An 8,353-nucleotide genomic window follows, 5' to 3' on the forward strand; every position below is an offset into this window, starting at 1 on the left:
ACGGCCTCATTTTCTCCTCTCTGGATGCAGCTACATCCAGATCCATCATGGAAGGAAGTGTTTTCCTTAAGATGAATCTCAACCACAGAGGTGCCCCTTTTTTTCCACAGCAGCAGGATGTTTCCAGGGCTTTTTAAAAACACACACCTCCAGAGGAGCTCAGGAGGAGCCAGCCTACAACACGGGCAGCCTGGGGAATCGGCCGTACCGCCAGTTGGCTTCTTTTCATTTTTATTATTTGCACTTATTATAGATTGACAGAGAAAAAGACGGATTTTCAGAGACGACCTGCGGGAAGCAGTTTTCACATCATTGAAATATCTCAACAATAAAGGCGCCAGTTTGTTAGCATAACCGCTCGCTAGCTTTCCAGAATGAGCTCAAGGCTAGCAAGTGGGAGCTAGCAACTGGAAATTTGAACATGTTATTTCCTTATTCAGTCGGTGAGTCTCTATAGTCCAAGAGGAAGTGAACAAGGGTGAAAAACTGCAGCTGAAAGTCCAAGAAAAAGATCAAAGGAAGGAGGAAATTAGCATTCGTGTCTCACGTCTCGCGTTGCAATATGTTATGGCCAAATCATCAATACGCTGCAGCCCAGGCGGCTCCTTTGTCATGTTTATACATTAATGTTATACAATTTATATATATGTATGCACCATAATAACAGCTAAAAAGACTGAAACTCTAACTTGGAGGCCCAACTTATTTCTTATAAAATCGGAGGTGTATAAACCATCATTAAGACGACGTCTTTGAAAGTGATCTTGGAAAACCGGAGCTGGAATAAAACTGCAACAAAAAGTCTTCCTTCCATTAAATAAACGTTGACCTGGAAACTCTCGTCCCCCGTGAGCTAAAGAAAAATGTCCATTTAGAGATCAAAACATGGAGATTAGCAGCCCAAAGGTTAGAGACCCCATTTCTGGGTGTAATCCACTGTAAATCCTCAAAGTTAAGTAAGGAACAAGACATCATGTAGGGATACTTACGAGGATTATAAGGTGCCATCAGATAAAGGACCCACACACCGAGAGCAGCACCGTGCTAGAAGACAAGAGCCCAGGCATCCACTTTCAACCCCTGGGGCCATATCTGGAGCTGCAGATATAAACACGACCCCCCCGCTCTCAGCAGAGAGGAATTTCTTGTATGAATTTGACCGTTAAAGGTTGTCACGGAGATACGCATCTTTATCCGCCGGTGTTAACCTCTCTGTAGGTCGGTATTCATCCGCCGGCACCGGGCTCTGTACCCGGCGCCGCCGCGTCGCCACGGCAGCGCCACCGTTTGGTCCCGGTCCCTCTAAACAGCCCGGCACGTTTCCGGCTCAGCTCCATTCAGCTGTGTGAGCAGAAAAGGGATCGGAGAAAAGGGATCTCGGAATCATCAGGGGGACACGGCAGCCGGAGCTCCGGGTTGGGCCTAAAACACAGGAAATGAACAACGATGATGAACCTCAGCCTCACTTCCAGACCAGGTCTGGGGGAAACTCGGGCTAAAGGCGTTTATTTCCACTCAGAGTGCGGATGTATGAGGGATTCCGCCCTTGCCCGCTGATCCCAGACCAGTCTGGCGAATTAAAACCTGCACAAAGGGGCAGAATTCGTTTTTCGTCCTCACTGAAGCGACACAGCAACACCCCTCTGTAAAGGCCACATCGACGCTCCGCTGGGCTGCGCCCATTCGATCGGCTTTTTGTTGGGATGGATCCACCAAATGGATCCTTTATTACGCCTTCCATTCAATCCGTCTTCCCGCTCGCGGTCGGCGGTGGGGGGGGGGCGGATCAGGAAGCTGCACGGATGTCGGCCTCTGAACCCGAGCAAACGTCACACCTTCATCATCAGGGATCACGTGTTCGGACTCGCCGCCCCCGCGTCTGCAGACTTCAACATTTCTATTATTCCATCTGCATTTTGTCGTCTGCTGTGATGAAGCCTTTCCTTCGTTTGTCTCTCCGGAACAAAGAGTGGAACCTTGGTAACCCTCACCGTTATTGTTCCGCTTCTCTGATCTGAGCGGAGGATATTACAGCCCTGCAGAAACAAAAGCTTCTTCTTTTAAACATAACCTTAAAACAAATGTTAAGCTCGGGTCGCAAACATAACCAGACTAACCAGAAACCAAATAAAGAAAGAAATAAAAAGAAATAAATAAAAGCATTTATAGTTAATTCTGTCATAAATTCAAGCACATCGAGTTCTGGAGCACAAATACAACATGAGTCATTGTCACCGGTTTCAAAATTCATATAAAAAAGGGATAAAAGGGCCTCTTACGTCTAAAACCAAAAGAAAATAATCTTTGAGTCATTTCCAACCTTTTTTGGTAACTACCGTCTTTGCTGAGAGCCGACAGCTGCTGGTTTAGCTTCCTGGATGCTAAAAGCTAGCGTGAATGTTAGACATTTACCAACAGTAACTGTTGAATTGGCGTTTCTCTGGAACATACGTGAGCAACATCACCCTGGAAACCTAAAGAAGTGATAAGCCGTATTGTGATTGTGCTCAGAGGGCGGCTGGACAAACCGCAGCCCTTCCATGAGCTCTCGGCAGTAACCGTTGTTAAAAGTGATAAAGAAGTCAAACAATAGTCAGCAAAGTCAACCTTGACGGCCGGCCTTGTACCAACAGCCGCGAACAAACACCCATGCGGCGCCGGGCGCTAATGCTGCTGCTGCAGCGGGGAGACAAGGTGAAATAGATGTTACCTGGAAGTAATTTCACAGCTCTAAGTGCGAGCCACTCCGACTGTAAAGAACAGAGTAGATAAAGGAATGTAAACACAATCTGCCTGAGATGAAATTACCAATGAACCAAGCGGAGGAGTCGGCCAACAGGGAGGGAGGAAAAGATTCAAACACCTCTGAGATTTTGGCCTGTTTTTATTAACATTAACAGAGAGTGTTAGCATTGTGGCTAATGAACTGCTACGTTAGAAGGACAAGTGTATTGTTTCTTGTAAGCTTTTATTATTATTTTTTTTCTCTTGGTTTGTTTTGCGGCCAGATGCTAGCCTAGGGGTCAGATTATGGGAGGGGATGGCCCGTGAGTAGCTAGTTAGCATGCAAACTCAATAAAATATGCATGTTTTCCTCTGCGCAGCTCGCTCGCTTGTGAGCCGACTGGCTTTTTCCAGTTTTTTCCAGGGAAAATTGGATGCTTGGTATTTAAAAAAAAAAAGTTCATTACACAGTTTGTAGTTCAGGCCAGGCTGACATTAGCATACCCACATATTTTGCTGTCAGGCTAGGTTTCACAGTCCACTCCATTTCCTCCAACGGTGGTGGAAACGCAGTCACCAGAGACCCGGAGTAGCGGAGAACTTTGTCAATTGCGTCAAAAATGTGGTCAAGTACAGACAGAGAGCTGAAGTATTTCCTCAGAACTGTAGCTTTAAAGCACAAGACGTGTACAATATTTAGGTTACATCACTTAAAAACCCAGGGCCGCGCTGAATGTCCAGCCTCAGATCCCACTATCAACATGCTGTCGTATTGACGAGGAACATGGTTCGCGTGGAGCATCGCAGCAGAGGAGGAAACTCCACAGATAAAAATGAAGCCTGGCTTCACCCGCTCATGGCTCTGACACCTAACTCCCGCCTCCTACCCTCTCTAAAATACACTTTCCTCCCAATCACGTCACTTAGAATTGACAAATGGGCAAAAATCTTATTTTTGGAGCCGCACGGATGGAAATAACTCGATAGCAGAGACGCAAAATAAGAGGAGTCTCTCACACGTTTGGCTTTGGGCAGAAAACAGGAGGCACTTTGTAACCTGCTGGTTGCTCCTGGTGGGAGTTTAAAGCCGACGCGTTTCGTTATTATCAGCTACAGACGGCAGAGATATAGAGGGGAGTCGAGCCCGTAAATGGAGAGCTGAGGTGAGAACATCGGGCAGCAGAGGTCAGGAAATAGATTCAATCCCACAAAATTATAGTGGCACCAGTCCCGCGACTCTTCAGTCCTTTTGAGCCGCTAAATTGACCCTCCATCAGTTTCGGTCTGGAGGGAACTATTTGTAACTCCGCGGCCGTCCAGGCTGAAAAATGTATCGTGCTTCCTCGACAATCAGCCCCGTGGAGCTCCAGGCCGGCGCTAGAGCATCGTCCAGCTGTGCTGGGGGCCACCGGGGCAATCAATGTTAGAAATGCTGCGCCGAGTGTTCTCCCAACACCAGAAGGTGCGGAGCAAGCCTGGGAACACCCACAATCAGGGAGAAAACAGGCGCTGACTAAAGTAGCTAGCTAGTCCATGAATGAAGCTGTGTTCGGGAGTGTAGAGTTTGTTCCCCCCGGCGTCTCCGGCCTCCGAAGCTCAGGACACGAAACCAGGCCAAGAGTCGCAGGAGGGCGTGGGATGGTTATTAATAAGGAAGGTAATGGAAAACAGAGAAATGAAATGGGATTACGGCCAAGTGTGATTCTCCTGCTCCTCATTTCATTTCAGCGTTGTCAAAACTGTAATTATGTTTTCATTGTAAACCTGGCAGCGCATTAAAGTTTGATATTCTCCGGCTGACAAAACGCTTCATTAGCCTGTCGTCGGACCGGCGGATTCCACCGGTCGAGTAAGTGCTTAAAAAAGACTCCGGAAGGGACTCAATTACGTCCGCGGACGGGGACGAGGAGCGGGGGCTCTGGCGGATTACTCAGGTATCCGAGCAGACTCCTCCGCCGTGACCCGGAGACACGAGGACGGGAGCCTTCGGAGAGGACGTTAAGCAGAGCCCCTCCACTACAGATGGATTCAAACGCAAAAGCCTTGGCGGCGAACCAATCTGTAGTCGCCCGGTGTGATTTAAAAGGATCCGCGGCGCCAGATTCCGGCGGCCGCCTCTCCTCCCGTATCAACCTTTTGCTGCGGCGCCTCTTCAGCCGGCTTACATCCACTTGATTTCTAATTATCTCCGTGTTGTTTTGAAAGAAAAGAAGCTATGAATCTTAAACAGGCCTGGCGTGGGGGGGGGGGGGGGGGCATCTTCTGCTATAGGTCACATGACATGATGTGACATTTACAGGGGGGGATAGAAAAAACCATCTGAAGGACTCTTCCTGCGGCGAACGCCGAGGCTTAAAGGGAGATTAATGCGAATGGAGGCCGCCGGTGAATGGAAACGCCGCGGCATTACGCTAAACTCCGCCATCCTGGGTGAAATTAAGGTTACGGCGTCGGTGATTCATCCGTCACGTCCCCGGCGCCGTGTCTCGATATACAATTAAAGGGCAACCGCTGTCCCCCATCTTTACGTCGGCGGTGGCGCTCGTGGAGGCGGGAGGGCGGCGGTTTCTGTTTAGTGTTTGTGACTCCTGACCTCTGAACCCGCCTGGGGGCCTCTAAGCCCCGCCCCCTGCTTACCTGGTCTCTTCAATCGGAGCTGATCTCCTCCCGCAGTCTATTTTCCTGCTCACAATTACGTTAATCTGACTTCAGTTCTCGCTTTTTGTCTCTTTTTAGCTCCTCTACGAGACGTCCTTGTCCGTAACTGAAAGATTACAACTTTAATTAAACACAAGAGTTCGTCAAAGAAGCACTCCAGTCAATCGGCTCTCCAGCTCCTCTCAGGTTTTCTCTTTACTTACGGTTTGATTGGTTTTATTCATGTCTAATTCAACGCCGTCACATCGTCACTGTCAGCGTTTCTTCAGCTGGTGATTATAGCTGCTAATGTTGCTAATATAGAAGTTAATGATGGTGTCAAACAGCCTCAGGCTGCAGAGAGGAAAATATTATAAATATTCTACAATTTTATTAATGCCGCTGAAACAACTAAGCCAGAATTCCATTTCCTGCTCACTATTTTAGTTCAGCCTGTGTTAGGCACCTCTGGGCGCTCCAGCTGTTGGCGCCGCGCCCGTTAGCCGCCCCAAACCGCCGCGGCGCCCTCTGGGGTCTGCGCCCCCAAGCCAGCTGCCTCCGATTCCGAGAGATGTATGAGGGGAAAGGATGGCAACAGAGTGAGGCTCAGACGGTTAGACGGTGACAGGAAGAGGCAGATGGACACACACACACACACACACACACACACACACACATGTAAACACACACACGTAAACACACACACGTAAACACACACACGTAAACACACACACGTACACACAGGCTAAAATTCAGATTGTGCCCTCACTACTGCCATCGTGAGTGAAGGCATGACTGTGACAGTTGTGCTGTGGGGTTATCAGTGGGCAACAGAGCATGTCCACAAACACACACACACACACACACACACACACACACACACACACACACACACACTCCTGGAGGCCCTCTAGTCACTCCATCTGATGAGAGCACACTTTGACTTCCCTGCTTGCTATCGTCCGTCCTCAGCCTCTCGTTTTTACCTCTTTGCTCCCCATTTCCTCTGCCTTACCCGCGCATCTACCCCCTTATCTCCCACCTACACCCCCCCCCCCCTCGATCCATATTATCCTCTTAAGTGCCCCATTCCCCCCCCCCCACACACACACACACTCTCCGTCATTGGCGACTGTGTTGCTGAGGTCACACAGGAACGTGCTGGAGTGTGTCGGTGCTAGCCGGGGGAACGTGGGTGTCATTATGGGAGCGATGCTACCGCATGAGCAGGAGTGTCTGTCTGCCCCCCCTCCTTTAGCATCCCCCCTCTCTCTCTCTCTCTCTCTGTCTCTCTCTCTCTGTGCAATAACAGTTTCACACCCCCCCCCCTCTCCACTGGGAGACAAACATTAAAGAGCTTTCTCATAATGAGGGAAACTACAGAGAAAAGAACTAAACTGCAAACGCGCACGCTCGCGCAGACGGCTGTGCACGCGCGTGCACATGTCCCAGAGTTACGTAAAGGTTACGTAAAGAGGCATGAATATTAAAGGGGTGAAGCCGGCGCTTGATTGTCATAACGTACAGCCGCGCACGTGCGCGTGCGCCCGCTCAGGCGGCGCGTCGTTATAATGCGCATCGACAGAGCGCCATGGAGAGGATTCTGGTGCCATTGAATTAGAGCTGGTAATGGCGGGAGGAGGAGGAGTGTTGTGGAGGCCTCGTCCTCCAGGACGTGATGCACTTTTGCAGGAAAACAGCGTAAAGAGGAGGAACAACAGAATAATGAAGCTCCCAGGCTGCCTGCAGCATCCTGGCACAGCCAAGGACCAACGCTGCTCCCACCGAGGCCCGAGACGGGATGTGTTTCACGGTTCCTCCGGCAGGAAAAGCATCTCTGCCTGGGCAGCTAAGGAGCAGGCGTCCTCAATCAACGCCCAGCCACCTGCTGCTAATCCTTCCCGTCATATTTATGCTCTTCAAATATTGTTCAAACCCTCTCCGGGCTTTTTGTTGCCATCCCAAAATTTCCAAGCTGTCATGGAATCACTTTTCGATCGGGCGGTCGTTAAAATAATTATTGCGAGGCTCATAAATTGAGCGGCCGCGATAGAGAATGGCTGTTGGAAACCAGCGTAGATGATTTGACATTAAAAGGCAAATCAAAGGGGAGACGTAATATCATTCTAGACAGTTAGGACAACCCCCCCCCCCCATTTAATTAACAAATGTGAACACAAATTTATGCTTCGCCCTTCGCACGAGTGACGGCAGGAAGGGGGAAAAAGACGCATGGCCCTTTAAAAGGAGCTCCTAATGTGAGCTGCAGCAACTCCTGCCTTCAATAAAAGATGAATATGAGAGCTCTGATAACATAATATTTACAGTTATTACACTGCAGCTCTGCAGGATTGCAGTTGGGAGTCTTCTGGGAGCCTGCTGACTTGTGAGATGTAATAAAAGCAGATGTTCCATCTGTATTACCGACTCTTCTTGCAGGGGCTGACGACTGTTTTGTCCTGTGTTGACAGTGGAGGGTTAATGAGGTCCGCACCTCATCTTTTACAGCCGCGGGGCCTCCATAGTAACCCGCCTCGACCTCATAAACCTCAGCGCTGCTCCCGGTTATGACACGAGAGGGGCGAAATAAGAAGATATCTGTCGCCGGGAAACGTTTTAAAGCCACGCTGAAGACTCTGGGTTCAACGTTCAGCTCATCTTAGCTTTTCCTCCACCCTAATATGATATTATGGAGGGAAGCCAATTCTTCCAGTGTGGCCATAAAGAGATAGACAACACATGAATATTTATAGAATCTTTATAGCTCTTTGCAGCCTTTAAGCGTGTTTTTTCTGGTAATAACGCCACTGCCTGGTCTATTTAGTCTAGTCAGGTAGGGAGGATTGATTACACAGGTCTGCCTTTTCAAATATTTAGATTGTTCACGGTCTTTGGAACAGAACAAAGATGGTTAAAAAACAAAGGATTTGTAAATTTCTGATTTCAACATTTTTATGAAATATTTGTCCTCGATGGCTAACCCCCCCGACGA

General features: G+C 48.9%; 1 long non-coding RNA gene across 1 annotated transcript; it reads right to left on the bottom strand.

The window, feature by feature from the left end:
* Window positions 1–214: 214 nt before the first annotated feature.
* Window positions 215–6,340, bottom strand: LOC130512968 (uncharacterized). The gene is made up of 2 exons (XR_008946569.1): window positions 5,586–6,340; window positions 215–1,422 (listed from the first exon to the last, which is right to left on the bottom strand). It is a non-coding gene; the product is annotated as an uncharacterized LOC130512968 (long non-coding RNA).
* Window positions 6,341–8,353: the final 2,013 nt, after the last annotated feature.

The sequence above is a fragment of the Takifugu flavidus genome, chromosome 16 (genome assembly GCF_003711565.1).
Source record: "Takifugu flavidus isolate HTHZ2018 chromosome 16, ASM371156v2, whole genome shotgun sequence".
NCBI classification, from domain to species: domain Eukaryota; kingdom Metazoa; phylum Chordata; class Actinopteri; order Tetraodontiformes; family Tetraodontidae; genus Takifugu; species Takifugu flavidus.